This window comes from Erinaceus europaeus, chromosome 9 (genome assembly GCF_950295315.1).
Source record: "Erinaceus europaeus chromosome 9, mEriEur2.1, whole genome shotgun sequence".
Lineage (NCBI taxonomy): Eukaryota > Metazoa > Chordata > Mammalia > Eulipotyphla > Erinaceidae > Erinaceus > Erinaceus europaeus.
In genome coordinates, this window is record NC_080170.1 from 69,743,051 (window position 1) to 69,768,789 (window position 25,739).

The window sequence follows — 25,739 nt, forward strand, 5'->3', positions numbered from 1 at the left end:
CATCTCTGGTAGTGTGAACTCTCCACACAAAGGAGGGACCCAAAGAGATTCCCACACAGAGCAAGAACTGTCACTGATTCCATATTCTGTAGGGGTTCAGCCCCTGCACCCGTCTGAGTAACTGAAGAGGCCCCAAACACCCTGCCTGCTCCTGGAGGCCATGTGAGGGAGGAGGGTTAGTCAGGGAGCACCTGAGGAGTGAGTGTAGTGAGAGCCTCCAGGCCTCTTCTCCCTGCCTTCTCCATGTGGGAGAGAGCCTAGGGCTGTACCCGATAAGGGTGCCCACAATTTCTGAGTCTGGCTGCTATTGATCCAATATGCCCACAATGTTCAGCCCCTGGGACTGCTTTGGGAAGAAAAGCAAGGGGGTTACCAGTTGTCATCTCGTAGACATTCCCTTGACCTTCCTTAATCCATTGTGAGAAGGCTAGTGAGGCAGCGCCACTGGGGATGAGAGAAACCTCCCCACAGATCAGGGATCACCAGCATCCATCCATCCGGCCAACCTACAGCACAGACATTATACAGAAGTAGTAAAGGAGGAACTGCCAATGCCAACACCAAGGTACCTACTGCATTCCGTGACCATTATTATCTCTGAACTTCAAGGTGTAAACTCATTCCAATTTACGTGAGCAAGAAAACGCTTTCCAAGCTCCACTCAGGGTTGCAGCACAGTGGGGAATACTGCTCTCAGAGGAACTCAGAGATCCTAAGCTTAGCCCCATTCAGAGCAGTACAGACTGGGGGACCACCTGTGCACTTGTAGGTGAGGCTCCTGGCCAGAGACAGAAAGAGAGAGGCACAAGTTTAGTCTGGGGAACACAACCCAGGTGAGTGAAGTGAGCTGTACCCAGGTCCCTTCCCTGTACCTTGAAGGCATGCATCCCAGCACCTACCTGGGAGGCTCCACATAGAGTTAGGGTGTGTTTTTTGAGGGGTGTGGAGTGCAAACCCCCCCAGCCCCAGGACACAGCCTGATTGAGTACGCATGCCAATGATCTTCCTTAACCCAGGCGGAGAATAGGGAGCACGGAGGCAGCAGCAGGAGGAGGAGGAAAGCTCACACCACATCTCTGGAGTCAGGGACACCTGTGTACCCATTAGCACATGGAGAAGCCAGCATGGGCCGAGTGAAGACCGCATAGTTTTCTCAGGAAGGTATCTATTTTTCATTTCAGCTTTCATTCCCATCTCTATTTGATTAAAAGTGATAGTTATTAATAACTGTAGTTATGAATGTTGTCATCCTTATGGGATAGGATAGAGAGAAATGGAGAGAGGAGGAGAAGGTAGAGAGGGGGAGAGAAAGAGGGACACCTGCAGACCTACTTCACTATCTGTGAAGTGACTCCCCTGCAGGTGGGGAGCCAGTGGGCTCAAACCTGGATCCTTAAGCCAGTCCTTTCACTTTGTGCCACCTGTGCTTAACCTGCCACATGACAAGCTGCAAGACTTTATCTCAGGTTCTCTTAGAAACATCTCAGTGTGGTCACAGGGCATAGCGGAAGGTAGCTGAGAGGGTGCGGGAAGGTAACTATGTCCTGGTGTCATACTGTCTGAGGACACAGCACTCTGACTCAGAGAAGCAAGCACTGTTCCTGGTGCTTTCTCTGCAGAGCCCTGGGGTCCAGCATGGGGGAACTGATGGGGGTCTCAGGTGGAGGCTGCTCAGATCCTTGTCACACAGGGGCTTCCTCCCCTGATGTCTGAAGCTGCTCTAGCAAGAGAGTGCTGTGGGCAGGGCTCAGCTTTAAGGAACATTTTCCTCTGTGAGAAGGAGTGGGGGACTCCTGGGCCTGGGGATCCAACAGTAAAGGGGGAGCGGGGTGCACACTGGCTGAGGAGCTAGTCACCCAAGGTGGGTCTGCTTTAGTTTAAAGTTGTTCTCACCCCTTGCCTGACTATCCCACTTTCCCTCTTCTCCCCCCCAACCCCCATTGCTGAGGAGACTTGGCTGCCCTAAAGTGGCCTTCTTGCTCTTCCCCAGGTCATGACTTAATGCTCCACTTGAAGATGGCGGCACCAGTGCAAGGCAGTCCACAGTTCTCAGTGACCACCTGCCCCAGAGCAGCACCATGGAGGACGGCGCTTGGCAGAGGACTCTACAGACCTCACATCAGATGAGAAGAAGCTGCACCCTTCCCCATCATGTACTCTCTGTGTACCCCCGAAGGAAGCATGTAAACTGTAAATTATAAAGTGTAAACTGTAAACTCCAGTGGGGCCACCTGGTACCTTCAGCCAGTGGCCTCTCCTGCTGGAAATTAAACATGTGCCTTTTTAATGCACTCTTTTTGCCTGGGCTCCTTGATTTCTCCCCACAGCCTTAGCAGGGTTAGGCAGAATTTGGGCGGGAGGGCTTGGAAGGAAGGTAGTGCAGACTCGCATCCCAGGAACACAGTTACTCTCTTCCCTGATCCAGATTTCTGGTCCTTTTTCCAGCCATGGCATCATCTCCCTAGACAATAAGTTGGATCCACCTGCATATCAAATGTCAGGCTCAGGAAAAGAAAAAATAAAAGTGTCCTGGAGCCCCACTTGCCCAGAACCTGCCCCACTAGGGAAAGAGAGAGACAGGCTGGGAGTATGGATTGACCTGCCAATGCCCATGTTCAGCGGGGGAGTAATTACAAAAGCCAGACGTTCCACCTTCTGATATTGGGCCCATACTTCCAGAGTGTTAAAAAATAGGAACGCTATCTATCAGGGGGAGGTGATGGGATACGGAGTTCTGGTGGTGGGAACTGTGTGGAGTTGTACCCCTCTTATCCTATGTTTTTTATCAGTGTTTCCTTAGTAAAAATTAAAAAAAAAAATTTGGATACCTACGTTTAACATAGTAATATAACTTTGTGATTGTCACTGAAAGGGGCTTTCATCAGTTTATTAATTAATATGGTAATTCCTTTTCAAAATTAATTATACCAAAATGACACATTTTAGACAGTAATAATTAGTTGTTTCTGAGGTATAAAAATAAATTTTAGTTCCATAGCACCACAGTAAAAAATATTAACACTAAGATCTTATAATTCCTGCAAAATAAAGCACAGTGACAAATTATAGGTATTTAAAAAACAAAACTTTAAAATATTCCAAATCACTTCACATTTTTACACCATTCTTCTTCTGATAAGTCACTAGAAAATTAAACTTTTACTTACAAACTTTCAACGAATGTCTCCAAATAACGATAGTATTTTCTTTACTATGTTCAATATTTTGTGCTTTCTTTTATTTAATTTTTACTTGATGGAGACCTTAATGGATTACTGTACAGTTGTTTACACATGAGTATAAATTTTCATGTGCTCTTGACACTCTCACTACCAACTTTTCAACCATCGTGCACCAGGACCTCAAGACTCTTCTCCTTCTTCTTCTGAGTCCTTGGCTTTGGTGCAGGACACCATGCGAATCATGCGAAATTTCTATGAAGAACTATACGCCACCACGATAGAGAATATGGAAGAAATGGAACAGTTCCTAGAAACATATGCCCTTCCAAAACTGAACCAAGAAGTACTACAAAACCTAAATACACCAATCACAGACAAAGAAATTGAAACTGTTATTAAGAATCTCCCCAACAACAAATGTCCTGTACCAGACAGCTTCTCAAACGAATTCTACATAACATTCAGGAAACACTTAGTACCCATACCTCTTAAGCTTTTCCATAAGATTGAAGAAACAAGAATACTCCCTTCCACCTTCTATGAAGCCAACATCACCCTGATACCAAAAGCTGATAGGGACAGAGAAAAAAAAAGGAAAACTACAGACCAATATCTCTGATGAACATAGATGCCAAAATATTAAACAAGATCTTGGCCAACCGGATACAGCAGCATATCAAAAGATTGTTCATCACGACCAAGTGGGATTCATCCCAGGAATACAAGGCTGGTTCAACATCCGTAAGTCAATCAATGTCATTCACCACATCAATAAAAGCAAAGCCAAAAACCACATGATTATATCAATAGATGCAGAGAAAGCCTTTGACAAAATCCAACACCCATTCATACTCAAAACCCTACAAAAAATGGGAATAGATTGGAAATTCCACAAGATAGTGTAGTCCATATATAGCAAACCTACAGCCAACATCATATTCAATGGACAGAAGCTGAAAGCATTCCCCCTCAGGTCAGGGTCTAGACATGGCTGTCCACTGTCACCGTTACTCTTCAACATAGTATTGGAAGTTCTTGCCATAGCAATCAGGCAAGAGAAAGTAATCAAAGGAATACAGATTGGAAGGGAAGAAGTCAAGCTCTCACTCTTTGCATATGATATGATAGTATACAGAGAACGACCTAAAGAATCCAGCATAAAACTCCTGGAAGTGGCATTTCTTTATGCAAACACTAAATCTAAAGAAGAAGACATCCAGAAATCACTCCCATTTCATGTTTCAGCAAAATCAATCCAATACCTAGGAATCAAGTTGACCAAAGAAGTGAAAGACTTGTATACTGAAAAGTATTGAGTCGCTACTCAAGGAAATAGAAACTGATATAAAGAAATAGAAAGATATCCCATGCTCATGGATTGGAAGAATAAATATCATCTAAATGAATATTCTCCCCAGAGCCATATACAATTTTTATGCAATACCCATCAAAGTTCCACCAAGCTTCTTTAAGAGAATAGAACAAACACTACAATCATTTATCTGGAACCTGAAGACACCTAGAATTGCCAAAACCATCTTGCAGAAAAGAAACAGAAATGGAGGCATCACACTCCCAGACCTTAAACTATATTATACAGCCATCATCATCAAAACAGCATGGTACTGGAACAAAAATAGGCATACAGAACAGTGGGACAGAATTGAAAGCCCAGAAATAAGTCCCCACACCTATGGACATCTAAACTTTGATAAGGGGGCCCAAAGGATTAAATGGGAAAAGGAGGCTCTCTTCAATAAATGGTGCTGGGAAAACTGGGTTGTAACATGCAGAAGAATGAAATTGAACCAGTTTATCTCACCAGAAACAAAAATCAACTCCAAATGGATCAAAGACCAGGATGTCAGACCAGAAACAATCAAATACTTAGAGGAAAACATTGGTGAAACACTTTCCCACCTACACTTCAAGGACATCTTTGATGAATCAAACCCAATTGCAAGGAAGACTAAAGCAGAACCAAACCAATGGGACTAAATCAAATTGAAAGCTTCTGCACAGCCAAAGAAGCTACTAAACAAACAAAGAGACCTATCACAGAATGGGAGAAGATCTTCACATGCCATACAACAGACAAGAAACTAATCACCAAAATATATAAAGAGCTCAACAAACTTAGCACCAAAAAAGCAAATGACCCCATCCAAAAATAGGAAGAGGATATGAACAAAACATTCACCTCAGAGGAGATCCAAAAGGCTAATAAACATATGAAAAACTGCTCTAGGTCACTGACTGTCAGAGAAATGCAAATAAAGACAACACTTAGATACCACCTCACTCCTGTAAGAATGGCATACATCAAAAAGGACAGCAGCAACAAATGCTGGAGAGGTTGTGGGGACAGAGGAATTCTTCTGCATTGCTGGTGGGAATGTAAATTGGTACAGCCTCTGTGGAGAGCAGTCTGGAAATCTCTCACAAGGCTAGACATGGACCTTCCATATGATCCAGTAATTCCTCTCCTGGGATTATACCCCAAGGACTCCATAACACCCCACCAAAAAGAGGTGTGTATGCCGATGTTCATAGCAGCACAATTCATAATAGCTAAAACCTAGAAGCAACCCAGGTGCCCAACAACAGATGAGTGGCTGAGAAAGCTGTGGTATATATACACAATGGAATACTATGCAGCTATCAAGAACAATGAACCCACCTTCTCTGACCCATCTTGGACAGAGCTAGAAGGAATTATGTTAAGTGAGCTAAGTCAGAAAGATAAAGATGAGTATGGGATTATCCCACTCATCAACAGAAGTTGAGGAAGAAGATCTGAAAGGGAAACTGAAAGCAGGACCTGACCAAATTATAAGTAGGGCACAAAGTTAAAACCCTGTGGTGAAGGGTAGACATGCAGCTTTCTGGGCCAATTGAGGGTGGGAGTGGGTGGGAGGGATGGGTCACAGTCTTTTGGTGGTGGGAATGGTGTTTATGTATACTCCTAGAAAATTTAGTCATATAAATCACTAGTTAATTAATATGAGAGGGGAAAATTAATTCTATGTCTCGAAGTTTTTTATAACACAGACTGAGTCTTTTTAATATATAGTCTGTGTATTTCATATGCGGAATCTCTCAAAATCCTAGACCAAGTAGATAAGAAGCAACCAATAGCACAGCTATATACAAGATACTGTGTAGTGTACAGCAAACCCTAACAAAAGGACTTTTCAAAGTTAACCCAATTACCAAATAATGTGATGATAACATTAACTATAGATTGTCTTTTTGAACCCTAAGGCAGCAGGAACCTCACATCTCCACTACAAAGCCTCTACTTCCCCCAGTCCTGGAACCCTTTCCCATATGCCTCTCCCAATCCATATCAAATAATATTGCATCTGCCAATCACAACCTAATCAAAACAACAAAGTATAGCATTTCGACCTATAAGTCAATGTGTTTTCTGACTAATAGTATCAGACTGGAATCAGAAGCCAACCTGTATAAGACCCATACATCATTATTGGCCAACTAGCTTCAATTTATTACTTCTTTTCTATTCTTATCTTAATACCTTTAACTGGCCTTATCGAAAACTATATACTTAAATGAAGAGTCTTTGTAGTACAAATATTAATACACTGGTTTTGTAAACCAAAGAAGCTGGAATACACCCTCCTGAGACACTCAAGGAAAAGACTAAAGTGCTATCATCAACACCCAAAGCTGATATTCTTACTTAAACTATTCCCTGAATATACATATATTATAAGTATATATATATATATATGTAATATTTACCATCAGAATTAAATATTGTTGGTGCACTAGGTTGAACAAACTTTCTATTACTATACACAAGGAGCTAGGTTCCAGCCCCCCAATCCCTATCTACAGGGGAGGAACAATGACAAGCAGTGCTGCAAGGATTTATTTATATTCCTTTCCACTTCCCCTTCCTTCTCAATTTTTATCTTATCAATTATATTAAAATCTTCAAAATCTTACTATTAAGTAGACTATTTGGAAAAGATTACATGAATATGTGGAAATTATAAATATTTACTATATAAATATTAAACATTAATACTAATAAATATTAATTATAAATATAATATTCATAATATTTGAATATAACAAAATATTTAAATATAAATTATATTAATAAATATTAAATATTTTTAAATATTTTTAAATATTTATTTATTATATAGTCAGCAGTTGATTAGAATACAGAAAACATTATTAAGAACTTACTGTTGGAGACCCAGCCGGGACCAGGAGCAGAGTGTGAACTGAGCAACCATCTTTTCAGGGCGCCAGGGTGTCAGGCGCCTCACCCTGAGCAGCCCTGGCGGCTTCCTCCATCCAACTCTGGTAGGGCGCTGCAGCAGGCCAAAATCGATTGGGTGGAGGCTGTTGCTCCTCCTCTGGCATCTGGCTCTGGGTGCACTGGGTTCGCAGCCAGGGCCAGCTGTAGCTCGCACCTCATCTTCCTGCTGGTCCACCATAAATGGCGAAGGCCTATGTGCTCCACTTCCTGCATGGCTTCTTGTTTGCGGTGGGGGGTGGGGTGGCGGTGGGGGGGGTGACGGTGGGGGTGGTGGGGGGCGGAGGCAGCAGCAGCTGTGGTGGCCTGCTGCCTGCAGGGGTGCGAGCTGCAGGCACAGCAGAGTGGTAGGGAGGCTGTGTGGTGGTGGAATTCCTGCTCTGCCTGTTCCTGCACATGCCACCCTAGGCACTGTGCTCCCTCTGGGACCAGCCCTGCACCCAGCGCGACCCCCTCCCCTCCTTGCCCCATGAGCCCTGAGCAGGTGTGGCAAGGTGAGGCCCTGGCCTGAGGGAGGCCCATGGACCAGGGCAGGTAGGCCAGGCCCCCTCAGAGCACCCCACCTCAGCCGCGCTTCCCCACAGAGCCATGGACTCCCCACGGGTGTTGCCCCAAAGTGAGAGAGATGGTGGCCCTCAGGCACATGGACTGAGGGCAGCGATGCCTGGCAGGAGAGGAGCAGAGCAGAGCCAGGAGCTGCAGCCTCAGCACCCCAGACCCCTGAACACCCTCAGGCCCCCTCCTCCTCTCAGCACCCCAGGCCTCTGAACACCTTCAGGCCCTCTCCCCTCAGCACCCAAGACCCCTGAACATCCTCAGGTCTCCTCCTCCTCTCTGCACCCCAGGACTCTGAACACCCTCAGGCCACCTCTTCCCCTCAGCACCCAAGGCCCCTGAACACCCTCATCATGGTAAAATCAACATGAATCAAACATCATGGTAAAATTAATTTTAACATGCTTATGTACTGATTTGAAAGTTATGGAAGTGAAATGGGAGAAGTGAATAACTGGGTATACTAGATTTTAGAAGAAAATCTAAATGTGTTATTATATTTTGAAATTAAGAAAACAAAAAGTAACTAGAGATACAAAAGAGTATACGTGAGAGGAAGGACGTGACTTTTAAAATTTAAATTTGTTAGGGCAGAGAACATTTGAGTGGGAGAGAAAGAGAGACACTGTAGCAGTGTTTCATCATTCAAGGAGCTCCCCCCCCCCCGGAGGTGCAGACTGAGGGCTTCAACCAGATTTTTGCACATGATAACATGTACCCTTATCCTGGTGTGCCACTGCCCCGCCTAAAGAACATACTATTCTACACATGAATTTGTTGAAGAGTTTACTATATAGCAAAGGTCTTTGACTAGACCAAATGCAGCACAGGAGTCCATATGACAGAACAGTTTGGTAGTTTGGTTATGTGCCAGAAGTCTCATTCAGCAGTTACTCTGAAACATGTATATTTATAGACAAAGAGAACCGTAAAAATTGCATATGGTCTTCTGACCGCTTGAGCACTTAACTTTAACTGGAGAAGTGAAGTGGAAGCCAATTTAATCTCTTTTTTTTCTCCCATTTTTAATACCTTTGTGGCACAATATTACACCTACTGTTACAATTTGCTGCTCTGAGTTAAATCCCTGAAGGCCAGGCTCTGAGATTACTAAAACTAAAAGTTGGAGGACATAAGAGGGTAAAGGGTTGAACTTCCATGACAATTAGAAGAAAAATCCCTCTAAGAATCCAAATCAGCTTGCTATAGGGGAGGAAAATGTATGTTTCTAGTGAAAAAAAAAAACGGAATTAACTTAGTTGGAACCATACTTAAATTGAAGGTGCTGCTTGAGAGGTTTGTACTTTTATGTATTTTTTTTTTTTGCTAACACATTGAGTCACAATAGAAATAGTCAGATATCAATAAGCTATTTATATGGTGACCATTTTACTTCGCTTTCAGTCTTCCTTTTTCCTGCTGGCACTTCCCTGTTTATCCGATTTAATGCAATAAAATGCATAATTAATTCCATTGAGCGGTGCAATTTGTCAAGTTGAGTTGTTAACAGAATTAAGCTTTTTATCAGTGATTAGCAAAAGAAGGTTAAAAATAATTACAGAACTGTATGCCTCCCTGGTTCAAAGCCAGGTTTTGAATTAAATGTTTGATAAAGGTTTCCTGACACGTTATAAAACATTTAGCAAAACTGGTTCACCCTAGTGCATTTAAAACTTGTTTCTGTGCAGAGCCAACCATCTAGACACGAGAATTTGGGTAGACCTTTGTGCACATCAGTGTGGGAAGTCAGAAAATTGCCTTTATAAAATACCAAAGGAAATGCACCCCTTAGGAGAAAGGGGAACCATGACCTCACAGGTGTTTCCCATCTTTCATGTTTGGTAGTGTGATTTGCTGCTTGAGTAAAACTGAAGAATCAGTTGGAGGCAGTGATAGAGTAGTGTGTTGATGACATGATTAATAATGAAAGGCCTTTGCCTGCAGTTATACATATAACCACAGAAACTAGTATGGAAAGGATTGAAAGTGAATAAAGACAAATAAAAAAAAACAATTTCTGAATCTGATATTTTCTAAATCTCTAATGCAATGTATTGAATCTTATTATGTATGGTATTCCCTTCCTCCTACAGCTCCCCACTTCATTTTCTATCTCACTGTCATCTCATTTTTCAAGAATATGAAGGTTGATCCATTGCATCCCTTCATTTTCTCCCCCCCAAGGGTGGAGAAAAGAGGGAAAAGATGAGCCTGATAGAATACACCTTTTCTAATAGTGGAACCATAACTATTCCTCAGGAGACTTCAGTCAACATGTTCCACGCTACCTTTCTTTATTTGCTTGCATTCAGGTACAGTTTCATGTCTTGGCTATTCACCCACATCTGGCACTAGTGTGAATATGCCTACTACCTATCTATAGAATGGAGACCCCATCCTCCCAACTCTTCATCTGCATTACTCAAGCCTTTAGATCATGATTAGACAACAACTTGTTTGACTTTATATGTTAACTCTCTTTTCAGCCACCAGGTTCCAGATGCTAGCATGATGCCGACTAGACTTCCCTGGACAGACAACCACATCAATGTGTCCTGGAGCTCCGATTCCCCAGAACCCCACCCCACTAGGGAAGGAGAGAGGCAGGCTGGAAGTATGGATCCACCTGTCAACGCCCATGTTCAGCAGGGAAGCAATTACAGAAGCCAGACCTTTCACCTTCTGCATCCCACAATGTCCTTGGGTCCATACTCCCAGAGAGTTAAAGAATAAAAAGCTATCAGGGGAGGGGATGGGATACGATTTCTGGTGGTGGGAATTGTGTGGTTTTGCACCCCTCTTATCCTATGGTTTTGTCAGTGTTTCCTTTTTATAAATAAATTTAAAAAGAAATAACGAATGAAAAATCCATGTAGGAGGCTGTTTTGGACATGGACCAGGACATAATTTCCTTAAGAGTGTTTTGTTCTTCAAAAAATACAAACTCGGTGAAGTGGTGTCATGTTTTAAATTTAAGACGGCAGGCCAGGTGTTTTCCTTCAATCAGAGAACTTATGTTTTCTAACTCCTTTTATAGCAGGTAATGCATTTATAGGTAACATTAAAGAATAAAAATGGGACAGATATACAAATGACATATACTTAATCTATACATATATACTTCCTCTGTAAGAAATCTAAGAGAAGGGATGAAATACCCTGAAGACACAGTATATAAAGCACTTTGCTCTCATGGACAATGTTTTTGTCTTGATTGCCATAAAAAAAACAAACAAAAAAAAACCTGTCATAAGACTGAATGGCTAAAACAAAAAGCACTTATTTCTCATAAATGTGGATACAGAAAAGTATAAGATCAAGATAAAGACAGATTCAGTGTATGATAAAACCCAGCATTCACGGTTCGCCAAAGGAGAAATAGGTCTGTGCAGGTCTTAGGGAAAGAAACGGATTTAATCATTCTGCCCTTTTCTCTCACAGATACAGAGTGGCTTATACGCCATCATTCCCGCTTTGCCATAAGCTTCGTGGGGTTTCCAGGACAAATAGATAACCATTTTCCTTCTAATAAATTGATAGCTTCTTTACCTCTTCTGCCTCTACTAGCACCTAAACTTTACTCTTGGGATCCCATTCCCTCTGCTCCTACAATCTTTACTGATGGTGGAAAAAGGGGAGCTGCTGCCCTTATATATTACCCAGACAAACAATCTCCTAAACCTCTCTTTACTGAGCTTCCTGATAATTCCCCTCAGTACAAAGAACTTTATGCTGTTTTTCTTGCACTAAAAGCTGTACCAGAATCCTTCAACCTTTTTTCTGACAGTGTGTATACTGTTAACTTACTTCCATGGCTTGCTCGTTCGTATGTGAAAATTGATGACAACCCACTTTCCCCTCTCTTGATTCAAATCGCCTCTATGCTCTGTTCTCGAACCCAACCACTGTATATTCAACACCTTCGTTCCCACAGCCCTCTTCCTGGTTCCCTGTCCGAAGGGAATGCCACAGTTGACCGCCTTGCCTCCACAGGAACTTTCCCAGTCTCTGTCTCTGATCCTGCTAATTTTCACTTTCCAACCCATGTTAATCTTAAAGGCCTTCAAGCTCGATTCCCTGATGTTCCTGTACCACAGTTAAAACATATCCTTGCTACATGCTCTTCTTGTGCAAGTCTCATAAAGACACCTGCTATCCAGACCCTTGGGGTTAATCCCCGAGGTTTAAAAGCTAATGCTATTTGGCAAATTGATGTCACCCACATACCAAACTTTGGCAAACAAAAATATGTGTTTGTCTCAATTGATACCTTTTATAAATTTATGTGGGCTACAGCTCAGACAGGAGAAAGTGCTAAAAAGCTTGTAAGCCATATGCTCTCTTGTTTTGCCGTTATGGGGGTCCCATTATTTTTGAAAACAGACAATGCACCTATGTTTACAGGCAAACAATTTAAAGATTTCTGTTCCCTCTGGAATATTACTCATACCACGGGCATTCCCTACAATCCACAGGGACAAGGCATTGTCGAGAGGGCCCATCAAACTCTGAAGGCTCAACTAAATAAAGATAAAGGAGGAACATATCCCCCCAATATCCAGCTAGTAAAAGCCTTAACTACATTAAATCTCTTTAATATTTACAATAACTCGGCCTTACCCCCTATTATTCTTCATTGGCAAACACCATCTACCCTCCCATCTATTAAGGTCAAATGGAGAGACCCACTCGATAAAGTTTGGAAAGGGCCTGACCCATTATTGACCATGGGAAGGGGTTTCGCATGCATTTTCCCTCAAAATTTCTCTAAACCTGTCTGGGTTCCTGCCCGCCATGTCCGACAATACCCGCAGGATGGCGCTGTTATTCCTGAAGAACAAGAAATACTACAAGAGGACCAGATGCAGGATACATCCCAGGACCCGTAATATGACATGGAAGAACCTGCAAAATCTGGCTCACAGAGACCTCTCTCCTACCCTTTCCCTGTATGTCTTATGTTATAACTGGCCAGTTGTTTTTGTGAGTGAGTGTGTTAAATGACAATTTTTTTTTGTTTTTGCATGACCCATCTGCTTGGAGTACTCTAAAAGGTAATTGGCTTTATATAAAAATGCTGGACGCAGCCAAAGTTTCTGGAGACGTCCAGAAACACTCCAAAATTTTTTTTTCTTTCACCCTCTTTTGAATTTTATATATAGTTTTGGTATATATGTAAGTGTTTAGTCTTAAACTGTGTGACTAATGACAGATTTAAATTTGTTTTTAAATAATGTGTTTTTATAACAAAAGTTCTTTTTCCTCCAGTTTGTTATAACTAAATGTTTATGGGTATGTCTCAAGTTTGGTAACACTAACTTACGGTCAAAAGTGTAACCCTACAGCTACACTTTTACCAGACAAGGTAAAAGTTAATTGTTAAGGTAACTTACTATTTAGGTAAAAGTCTAAATGTTCAACGTGACTATTCATTCCCAAAACTAAACTATATAAATTTTTATATACAGGACACCTTTGAAGGGCCCCCAAAGGTGCCCTGTAAACTATCTTGTGGAAACTAATCCACAACAGATCTGGCATCAATTTGGCACTGTAAACGTTGAAATCATTGTCACGAATATGCGTTAACTCTCTAAGCAATTTGAGTCTGTTTAAAATACATATTTTAGCTAAAATTGGTCTCAAGATCCTGCAGTAGAGGCTGCTACAGGAGGTCACATTAGATGACCTTTAAATAAAATCATAAAGAGATTCTAAACCAATTATAATCATCGAGGTATCAACTATAACAAACCTATAACTTGTTACAAGTTCAAATTAATCACGAGAAGCAGATTGTTTGTGTTTCTTTCACAGGAATCCCGGAAAAACCATCTGAACCCCTGCACACCCTGACGTCACTCACTAGATAGCACGACTACCGTGGCACACCCCCCGAAACCCTAGATGTCACTCAACGCGATCTGAAGAACCTGATACACAAACTCCAAGGACAGAACTTTCTTCATGCCTGGTTACCGTTCCTGCTTCTGACCTGCTTTTTACATGTTGGCAGTTCCAGCTAGCTATCTACAAAAGAGCAACATTCCAGCAGCTGACCTCCCTCATGCAGCATTGCATCCCCTGCCAATTCTTCCCCTGAGACTTGTATCGGACTTTCTGACATACCCTATATACATTTTACACAATTTTGAAGCAGCTTATTTCCCTTCACGTTGCTGGTTTTTCATAGACTGATCCTGAGTAATTCATAGACTTTACAGACTGTTGCCTTGAGGACTATACAATGCCAAATAGCCCCTCTGTTTGGTGGGTCATGCCTCCCGCCCCCCCCTCATTATGTACCCTTGCCCCTTTCCCCACCCAAACAGGGAATGTTCCTTTACACACCAATCCTTCCCTTCACACCACACTGGCTTTTACTTCTCCGCTACTTGTCCCTTCCTATTTTGTTATATCATTTAGGCTTATGCTCAAAAGGTTTCTGCCCCATGATAGTCTTTTATAGACTTTGTACATCTTATGCAATTACTAGATAGAAAGATAGAAAAGATGTAGAGATATTGTGAAGAGATGGTTGAGCAGGCTGCGCTTAAACCTATGAGATGAGTCTCTCCAGGTAAGTCTCTCTCTCTAAAGAGGGGTTGAGCACAGGAGGACACATAAATCTCACAAGGTTGGCAGCCATTTAAGCCTTCCCTCCTTCACAGAAAGTCCTACATCTTCCCACCTGAGCATGGCATTCCTCTAAAACATTTAAGCCTGCTCCATTCCATTTTTCTTTACTGTGTCCATTTAGATATAAAGGGATAGGAGGAGATGTTGCTGAGAAGTTATTCTGATGCAGTCTACGCCCCCAGGTTTTTCTATGCCCCGCTAAATCCTAGAGTGCCCCCTTTCAACCAATCCTGGCCCTACACGTCACCCCTGGTTGTCGCCCAGTTAAAAGCGCCCTCACCCCTCCCCTCGCTCTCTCTGGGCTCTTGGCTCTCCCTCTCTGAGGTCTCGCTCCCTGCTCTCCTCCCGTGGTCGGCCATTGCCGGCTGGCTCCACGTGGTCTGAACCAAACCTCCTCCCCCATCCTATAATAAAGAATTGTGTACCCCATTGATCTGGACGTCCGCTCTCTTCTCCATGGTGCAGCCCGACACCAGACCGCCGCAACAACAAAAAGGAAGTAAATAATAAATAAATATTTTTAAAAGATATCTTTAAATGACAGGAAGGGTGCAGGAGTCCTCTCACATCTATTTTACAAGAGAACAGTTTACATTCAGAGAGACCTATCCTCAGCACTTAATCACATTTCAAAGGGCCCAGCTCCCAAAATTATCACTTATATATAGAATAGGATCATAGCATATAAATTTGTAGTCAATCTAAATATTAAGTCCATATCAGATGCTTACACTTTTTTGTTTTCTTGGTCCACTTTCTTTCCTTACATTTTTTGCTCTCTCTCCTGATTTCCAACAGTTTTTGGATAATTTCTTCAACAATCATGCAGGATTCAATTGGCAAGAAATATTCAAAGGACTAGTACAGAATGATTGCGACTTCTGGGTATATGGGAAAATGTTTTTATATCTTATAAAAAAGTATAGATTTGTTTTAAAAGTGTACTTTGTAAAGCAAACAACAATAACAAAATAAAACACACAGTGAGCTTGGACAACTGTTTTGAGAATTGTAATAAGGATACAGTTTCTCTGGTTGGTTGAATTTGAGCTCAATGATTTCTAGGCATATTTTAATCTTGCTTATCACTAATCCATCTCACAATAGTCTTTGACACATAATAGGTACTTCATAAACAATAACTAAGTCACCACACAGTAAGTGATATTATTTGTGTCTTTTCTTGTTAGAATATTTTTATCAAATCTTTCTGAGGAACCTTTACCTCTATAAGCCCCTAAACTCAACTTGTTTGCCCTTATATTTCTGAACTTCGTGTCTCCTAATGTATGAGTATTAATTAGCACTATGAAATGAGCAACTTGGCAATTATCAGGTAATATTCTAGGACTTAAAACTAAACCTCATTGATTCTAAATTATCATCCCACTTGCTTTTGTCTTATTTTTGATGCCAGCTTGTTTTCTTCCCTGTTGCTCATTCTCATAAAAGAGTGAAGAGTTGGGATTCTAATATCTCTTGAACTAAATTTAATACAGTTACTTTCTGAAAAAGTAATGAACAAATATAATGATGTCTCTATCTTCCCTAAATTGTATTCCTTTATCATCTGTGATGGTCTCCTTTGGATTTTCAGTAATGCTCCATTACTCCCATGTCCAGTATAGACGTAATTACAGAAGCCAGAACTCCTTCTTAAAGAGAATTTTGGGCAGGTTAAAGGCAGGTGGCGGAAAGCGCAAGGACCAGCATAAGGATCCCAGTTCTAGCCCCCGGCTCCCCACCTTTAGTGGACTTGCTTCATAGGTGGTGAAGTAGGTCTGCAGGTGTCTTTATCTCCCATTATCTGTCTTCCCCTCCTCTCTCCATTTCTCTCTGTTCTATCCAACAACTGCGAGCTCAGACCAATAGGGACTCAGCAGCTACACAGGCTCTGGTAGTAAATATATGCCCTGGTTTGAGAGGTTGGAGGTAAACAGTTAATTCTATCCACAGAATTTTGTTTTTCAAGAATGGGAGCTATTTACTGCTTTAATCCAGCCTTCTAGCCCTTTTCTCTACTCTGACGCCATTTTCTCAGACGATGCTTATATCCAACTTCATTCTAGCTATCATACTCAGGCAAAACTACCATAGGTATGGGCCCCTAGAAACATGCCTAAAATGGACTTTCTAGCTTTCTTCCACCCTAAAACTCCTAATCTCATCTGTTCTAATCCTACTTTTTAGTTCCTGTTCATTAGCCTTTTTGTCTTACTTTATGCCCTGCCATCTTCCAGACATCACGTTGCAGATGCTACCATGATTCCATCCTGACTTTTCTGTGAAGAAGTTCTCAATGTGTCCTGGAACCTCACCTATCTAGAACACTACCACACCATGGAAAGATAAAAGTAGGCTGGGGTTATAGATCAACCTGCCAACGCCCAAGTCCAGTGGAGAAGCAATTATACAAGTCAGAACAACTACCATCTGTACCACCCAAACAATTTTCATCCATACTCACAGTGAGAGAAACTTGATAGGAGGAGGAAGAGGAGGAGGGGGAGAGGGCTCAGAACTTCAGCTCTATCAGGTCCCAGAGACAGAGGATGAAAAGGGAGAGATATTTGGATGTAGTAATGGAGTTACATATAGCTTGGAGGGAAAGAGAGGACTAGACCTAGAAGATAAAGGAGGCAATTATATACAAATGTAGACAGATAGTTGCAGAGATGATAGTTAATTCATGTCTGCCACCTTGGGAGAACTGCCATGGACTGTACTGGAGGGATTAGGGATTCAGAACTCTGGTGGTGGGAACAGTGTGGAATTGTACCCCTGTTGACATGTAATTTTGTAAATCAATATTGAATCATTAATAAGGGCCAGGTGGTGGTGCACCTGGTTAAGTGCATACATTACAGTACAGAAGGACCCAGGTTCAAGCTCCTGTCCCCCCCCCACCTGCAGGGAAGAAACTTCACGAGTGGTGAAGCAGGGCTGCAGGTGTCTCTCTGACCCTCTCCCTCTCTATCTTCCCCATTCCTATCAATTTCTCTGTCTCTATCCAATAATAAATAATTTAGAGTCAATAATTAAAAAAAAAGAATAGAATGTAAGACCACAGGGGTAAAAGGGCAAATATAGATAAGTATAGATAAACAAATAATAGTTAACCCTTATCTATGACTTTGGGAGAACTAGTGTAGTTTCCAATGGAGGGAATAGGTACACAGAACTCTGGTGGTATGAACAGTGTGGAATTATACCCTGTTATCTCTTAATTTTGTAAATAAATATTAAATCACTAATAAAAACACCTCTAAACCAAAAACTTCAAAAATAGCTATTATATTTGCAGACCTTACTATTTAACATACTAAATAGACTGTCGGGCATTTTCCTACCTGCTTTTACCTTTATTTTTTGCATTATTTAGGCTCTATTGTACAGTAAATGACAGCCTGGTCTTGGAGAATGAAAATATTCATCTATGCAAATATCACCTATTACTTCTCTGAGAGATTATAGGCATGTCTCTCCCAAACATTTTTCAGATTTTATATATAGGTAAAGTCATGAGCTCCTTTTATTTAGGTGATGCATAGCTAAAAGGTGATTCCCTTTGCTATTGTTTCTGTGAGGGGAAAAGACAAGGATTGAGGACAAAAGCTATTCTTTTAGCCCCACTCATGTTCATATAATATATATATATATATATATATATATATATATATCTTTTTATTAGCCTTTTAGAGAAGTCAATTGATAAAGGAAATGAATGCTTAAAATTCTTTTCTAATTAAGCACTAGAAATATCATTTATAGAAATGCAGTGTATTGGGCGGAGGGTAGATAGCATAATGGCTATGCAAACAGACTCTCATGACTCCAACGTCCCAGGTTCAATCCCCTGCATCACCATAAGCCAGAACTGAACAGTGTTCTGGTAAAAAGTGTATTCTAAGTAGCACCTACATTCACAGTTGGATTATTTTCACAGTAGGAAAATAATTTCTAAAAATTGTCACTTCTTAGTTTTGCTTTACTAAAAGAAGCATGATTGCCCAACAGTAAAATAGTTATTTTCAAGTCAGTATACACTTCTAGAGATCTGCTTTTGCACATGTAATAATATAAAGGGTCTACTCACAAGGAAACAAGAAAGTTCTATTTATGCTATCTTAGCAAATGATTTATGTACAACAAACACTCTGGAGAACTATTGGAATAATATGTTCCATAGGTAAAATTTATCTTAAAAAAAAAAAAAAAAAAACACTGGGGGTTCCCAGAAGATGGTGGACTGAGAAGCTGCTAGTGGCTTGAGCTCCGACCACATCTTCGGGAAACAGTAGGATTTTCTGCCCTTAGTAGGCCAGTCAATAAGGGGTCCTAGCAGTGACAAGAAGGAGGTGACTAACTTAACTTGGGTTAAAATAGAGCAAAAAGAGAGGGAAAATTTTTCTTTTAAACCATTATTCCCAAATCACACCCCCTCCCCCAACAAAGACTGAATATTTTTAATATGTAGGCTGTGTATTTGATATGCGGACTCTCTCAAAAGCCTAGACCAAGTAGATGAGAGCAACCAATAGCATAGCTATAAACAAGATACTGGGTACTGTACAGCAAACCCTAACAAAAGGACTTTTCAAAGTTAACCCAATTACCAAATAATGTGATCATAACATTAACTATCGATTGTCTTTTTGAACCTTAAGACAGCAGGAACCTCACATCTCCACTATAGAGCCTCTACCGCCCCCAGTCTTGGAACCCTTGGATAGGGCCCACTTTCCCGTATGCCTCTCCCAATCCATATCAAATAATATTGCATCTGCCGATAACAACCTAATCAACGAAACAATGGCCACCTCAACATGCTTCACTTCAGACTGTGTCCAGAGACTTCACGTGTGGAATGACAACCCTTCAGCTTCATTACTCAGGTGAGACCTTTCCTTTCATAGTATACACTAATTCCATCTCAGGTGGTTCACTTTCTAACAAAGTCCCAAAACACCAGTCACAAAACACTAGATATATACCAGTTTCTGTTAGAGAGAGTATATGTTCACAGGTATCCATAAACTACTGCAAAATATACACCTGAAAGCAGAAGCACACTAGAGTTTGCAGTGAGTATCCCCCTAACACTTCCTCTCTACTATTCTAAGCTTTGGGTCCATGATTGCTCAACAATTTGTTTGGCTTTGTATGTTAACTCTCTTTTCAGTCACCAGGTTCCAGATGTCATCAGGATGCTGGCCAGGCTTCCCTGGACTGAAGACCCCACCAATGTATCCTGAGCTCTGCTTCCCCAGAGACCCACCCTACCAGGGAAAGAGAGAGGCAGACTGGGAGTATGGACTGACCAGTCAACGCCCGTGTTCAGCAGGGAAGCAATAACAGAAGCCAGACCTTCCACCTTCTGCAACCCTCAATGACCCTGGGTCCATGCTCCCAGAGGGATAGAGAGTAGGAAAGCTATCAGGGGAGGGGGTGGGAAATTGAGATTGGGTGGCGGGAATTGTCTGGAGTTGTACCCCTCCTACCCTGTGGTTTTTTTTTTTTAATTTATCCATTCTTAAATAAAAAATAAATTTTAAAAAAGGACAGGACTCTGTGGTCCTGAGCGGTGTTTGTTTGTTTGTGTCTGTGTCCCTAGGAGGACAAGACACTGTGGTCCTCAGTGGTGTGTATGTGTATTTGTGTGTTCCTAGAAGGGCAGGAATCTGTGGTCCTGAGTGGTGTGTGTATGTGTATTTGTGTGTCCCCAGGATGGCAGGACTCTGTGGTCCTGAGTGGTATGTGTGTGTCTGTACATGTGTGTGGGTTTGCATCCTGGAGGACAGGATTCTGTGGTGCTGATGGTGTGTGTGTGTGTCCCCAGGAGGACAAGACACTGTGGTCCTAAGTGCTGTGTGTGTTTCCCTAGGAGGGCAGGACTCTGTGATCCTGTGTGCAGTGTGTGTGTGTGTGTGTGTGTGTGTGTGTGTATGTGTGTGTCCCCTGAAGGGCAGGACTCTGTGGTCCTGAATGGTGTGTATGTGTATGGGTGTGTCCCGAGGAGGACAGGACTCATGGTCCTGAGTGGTGTGTGTGTGTGTGTGTGTGTGTATGTCCCCAGGATGCAGGACTCTGTGCTCTTGAGTGGTGTGTGTGTGTGTGTGTGTGTGTGTGTTTGTCCCCAGGAAACAGGACATTGTGGTTCTTAGTGGTGTGTGTGTGTCCCCAGGAGGACAGGTCTCTGTAGTCCTGAGTGGTGTGTGTGTGTGTGTGTGTATGTCCCCAGAAGGTCAGGACGCTGTGTCCTGAGTGGCATGTGTATGTTTGTGTGTCCCCAGGATGATAGTAGTCTGTGGACCTGAGTGGTGTGTGTGTGTGTGTGTGTGTGTGTGTGTGTGTGTGTGTGTCTATGTGTGTATGTGTATCCCCAGGAGGACAGGACTCTGTGGTCCTGAGTGGTGTGTGTATTTGTTTGTGTGCTTTTGTGTGTCCAAAGGAGGGCAGGACTCTGTGGTCCTGAGAGGTGTGTGTCTGTGTGTCCCTACAAGGACAGGATTATGTGGTCCTGAATGGTGTGTTTGTACGTGTGTGTCCCAAGGAGTACTGGTCTCTGTAATCCTGAGTGGTGTGTGTGTCTGTGTGTGTCACCAGGAAGGCAGGACTCTGAGGTCCTGAGTGGTGTGTGTGTGTGTGTGTGTGTGTGTGTGTGTGTGTGTCCAGATGGTCAGGACTCTGTGGTCCTGAGTAGTGTATATGTCTCTTTGTGTGTTCCAAGGAGTGCAGGACTCTTTGGTGCTGAGTGGTGTGTGTGTGTGTGTGTGTGTGTGTGTGTGTGTGTGTGTCCAAGACGACAGGAATCTGTGATCCTGAGTTGTTTTTTTGTGTGTGTGTGTGTGTGTGAGTGTATGTGTGTGTGTTTGTGTATGTCCCTAGGAGGGCAGGACTTTGTGATCCTGAGTGGAGTGTGTTTGTGTGTGTGTGTGTGTGTGTCTCTGTCCCTAGGAGGATAGGACTCTGGTCCTCAGTGGTGTGTGCGTGTTTGTGTGTCCCCAAGAGGACAGGACTCTGTGGTCCTGAGTGCTGTGCGTATGTGTATTTTTGTGTCACCAGAAGGGCAAGACTCTGTGGTCCTGAGTGGTGTGTGTATGTGTATTTGTGTGTCCCAAGGAGGGAAGGACTCTGTGGTCCTGATTGGTGTGTGTATGTCTGTGTGTGTGTGTGTGTGTGTGTGTGTGTGTGTGTGTGTGTATGTGTGTGGATCCCCAGGAGGACAGGACTCTGTGGTCCTGAGTGCTGTGTGTGTGTGTCCCCAGGAGGGCAGGACACTGTGATCCTAAGTGCAGTGTGTGTGTGTGTGTGTGTGTGTGTGTCCCCTGAAGGGCTGGACTCTGTGGTCCTGAGTGGTGTGTATGTGTGTGTCCCGAGAAGGACAGGGTTTATGGTCTTGAGTGGTGTGTGTGTGTGTGTGTGTGTATTCACAGGAGGACAGGACTCTGTGGTCCTCAGTGGTGTGTGTGTGTGTCCCCAGGAGGGCAGGACTCTGTGGTGCTCAGTGTTGAGTGTATGTGTATTTGTGTGTCCCCAGAAGGGCAGGACTCTGTGGTTCTGAGTGGTGTGTGTATGTGTATTTGTATGTCCCCATGAGGGCAGGACTCTGTGGTCCTGAGTGGTGTGTGTGTGTGTCTCTGTGTATTTGTGTGTGTGTATCCCCAGGAGGACACGACTCTGTGGTCCTGATGGTGAGTGTGTGTGTGTGTGTGTCCACAGAAGTACAGGACACTGTGGTCCTGAGTACTGTGTGTGTGTCTGTCCCCAGGAGGGCAGGACTCTGTGATCCTGAGTGCAGTGTGTGTGTGTGTGTGTGTGTGTGTGTGTGTGTGTCCCCAGGAGTGCAGGACTCTGTGGAAGTCAGTGGTATGTGTGTATGTGTATCTCTAGGAGGACAGGACTCTGTGGTCCTCAGTGGTGTGTGTGTGTGTGTGTGTGTGTCCAGATGGTCAGGACTCTGTGGTCCTGAGTAGTGTGTATGTGTGTTTGTGTGTTCCAAGGAGGGCAGGACTCTGTGGTGCTGAATGGTGTCTGTGTGTGTGTGTGTGTGTGTGTGTGTGTTTGTGAACGTCCCTAGGAGGGCAGGACTTTGTGATACTGAGTGGTGTATGTGTGTGTATGTGTGTGTGTCCCTAGGAGGATAGGACTCTGTGGTCCCCAGTGTTGTGTGTGTGTCCCCAAGAAGGCAGTACTCTGTGGTCCTTAGTGCTGTGTGTATGTGTATTTGTGTGTCCCTCGAAAGGAAGGACTTTGTGGTCCTGAGTGGTGTGTTTATGTGTATGTGTGTGTCCCCAGGAGGGCAGGACTCTGAGGTCCTGAGTGGTGTGTGTATGTCTGTGTGTGTGTATTTGTGTGTGTGTGTGTGTGTGTATCCGCAGGAGAACAGTTATCTGTGGTCCTGAGTGCTGTGTGTGCGTCCCAAGGAGGGCAGGATTCTGTGGTCCTGAGTGGTGTGTATGTGTATGTGTGTGTCCAGAGGAGGACAGGACTCATGGTCCTGAGTGGTGTGTGTGTGCGTAAGTCCCCAGGATACAGTACTCTGTGCTCTTGAGTGGTGTGTGTGTGTGTGTGTGTGTGTGTATGTCCCCAGGAGGGCAGGACTCTGTGATCCTGTGTGGTGTGTGTTTGTGTGTCCTAGGAGGACAGGACTCTTTGTTCCAGAGTGATGTGTTTGTGTGTATATGTGTGTGTCCTAAGGAGAATAGGACTCTGTGGTCCTTAGGAGTGTGTGTGTGTGTGTGTGTGTGTGTGTGTCCCCATATAGGCAGTACTCTGTGGTGCTATGTGGTGTGTGTGTACGTGTGTGTTTCCCCAGGAGGACAGGAATCTGTGCTCCTGAGTTGTGTGGTGTGTGTATCCATAGGAGGACAGGACTCTGTGGTCCTCAGTGGTGTGTGTGTGTGTGTGTTTGTGTGTCCCCAGGAGGTAAGGACTCTGTGGCCCTGAGTGGTGTGTATGTGTCTGTGTGTGTGTGTATGTGTGTGTGTATCCTCAGGAGGACAGGACTCTGTGGTCCTGATGGTGTATGTGTGTGTGTGTGTGTGTGTGTGTGTGTGTATGTGTGTGTCCCTGAAGGGCAGGACTCTGTGGTCATGAGTGGTGTGTATGTGTGTGACCCCAGGAGGACAGGACTCATGGTCCTGAGTGGTTTGTGTGTGTGTGTGAGTGTGTGTGTGTGTGTGTGTATGTCCCCAGGATGCAGGACTTTGTGCTCTTGAGTGGTGTGTCTATGTGTGTGTGTGTGTGTGTCTTTGTGTGTTTGTCCCCAGGAGACAGGACACTGTGCTTCTCAGTGGTGTGTGTATGTCCCCAGGAGGGCAGGACTCTGTGGTCCTGAGTGGTGTGTGTATGTATGTGCCCAGGAGGACAGGACTCTGCTCCAGAGTGGTGTGTGTGTGTGTGTGTACGTGTGTGTCCCAAGGAGAAAAGGACTCTATGGTCCTAAGTGGTGTGTGTGTGTGTGTGTGTGTGTGTGTGTGTCCCCAGGAGGACAGGACTCTGTGCTCTTGAGTCGTGAGTCTGTGTGTTTGTGTGTGTTTGTATGTCCCAAGGAGGGCAGCACTCTGTGGTCCTGCGTGGTGTGTGTATGTGTGTCCCAAGGAGGACAGGACTCTGTGATCCTGAGTGCAGTGTGTGTGTGTGTGTGTGTGTGTGTGTCCCCTGAAGGGCAGGACTCTGTGTTCCTGAGTGGTGTGTATGTGTATGTGTGTGTCCTATGGAGGACAGGACTCATGGTCCTGAGTGGTGTGTGTTTGTCCCCAGGATGCAGGACTCTGTGCTCTTGAGTGGTGTGTCTGTGTGTGTGTATGTGTGTTTGTCCCCAGGAGACAGGACACTGTGGTTCTTAGTGGTGTATGTGTGTCCCCAGGACAGATATCTGTAGTCCTGTGTGTGTGTGTGTGTGTGTGTGTATGTCCCCAGAAGGGCAGGACTCTGTGTCCTGAGTGATGTGTGTGTGTTTGTGTGTCCACAGGATGATAGTAATCTGTGGTCCTGAGTGGTGTGTGTGTGTGTGTGTGTCTATGTGTGTGTGTGTGTCTATGTGTGTGTGCATCCCCAGGAGCAGAGGACTCTGTGGTCCTGAGTGGTGTGTATGTGTATGTCCCCAGGGTGCAGGACTCTGTGCTCTTGAGTGGTGTGTTTGTGTGTGTGTGTGTCTGTTTTTGTCCCCAAGAGACAGGACACTGAGCTTCTTAGTGTTGTGTGTGTGTCTCCAGGAGGATAGGTCTCTGTAGTCCTGAGTGGTGTGTATGTATGTATGTCCTCAGAAGGGCAGGACTCTGTGGTCCTGAGTGGCGTGTGTTTTTGTGTGTCCCCAGGGTGACAGTTGTCTGTGTTCCTGAGTGGTGTGTGTGTGTGTGTGTGTGTGTGTGTGTGTGTGTGTGTGTGTGTGTGTCTATGTCTGTGTGTATCCCCAGGAGGACAGGACTCTGTGGTCCTGAATGGTGTGTGTATGTGTGTGTGTTTGTGTGTGTCCACAGGAGGGCAGGACTCTGTGGTCCTGAGTGATGTGTGTTTGTATGTGTGTGTCCCAAGGAGGACAGGTCTCTGTGATCCTGAGTGGTGGATATGTGTATACCCAGGAAGGCAGGACTCTGTGCTCCTGAGTGGTGTGTGTGTGTGTGTGTGTGTGTACATGTGTGTGTGTGTCCCAGTAGGACAGGTAACTGTAGTCCTGAGTTTTGTGTGTGTCCCCAGGACGACAAGACTCTGTGGTCCTGAGTGTGATGTCTGTGTATATGTGTGTCCCCAGGAGGGCAGGACTTGTGGTACTGAGTGGGGTATGTCTTTTTGTATGTCCCCAGGAGGGCAGGACTCTGTGGTCATCAGTGGTATGTGTGTATGTATATCTCCAGGAGGACAGAACTCTGTGGTCCTGAGTGGTGTGTGTGTGTGTGTGTGTGTGTCCAGTTGGTCAGGACTCTGTGGTCCTGAGTAGTGTGTATGTGTCTTTGTGTGTTCCAAGGTGGGCAGGACTCTGTGGTGCTGAGTGGTGTGTGTGTGTATGTGTGTGTCTCCAAGAGGACAGGAATCTGTGATCCTGAGTTTTGTGTGTGTGTGTG

At 43.7% G+C, this 25,739-nt stretch overlaps 1 long non-coding RNA gene across 1 annotated transcript in view; it reads left to right on the forward strand.

The window, feature by feature from the left end:
* The first annotated feature begins 433 nt into the window (after positions 1-433).
* Positions 434-25,739, forward strand: part of LOC132540441 (uncharacterized) — a 143,835-nt gene continuing 118,529 nt past the window's right edge. Inside the window, exon 1 of the long non-coding RNA XR_009551628.1 lies at positions 434-565. This is a non-coding gene — a long non-coding RNA (uncharacterized LOC132540441). The remainder of the gene's footprint in view (positions 566-25,739) is intronic.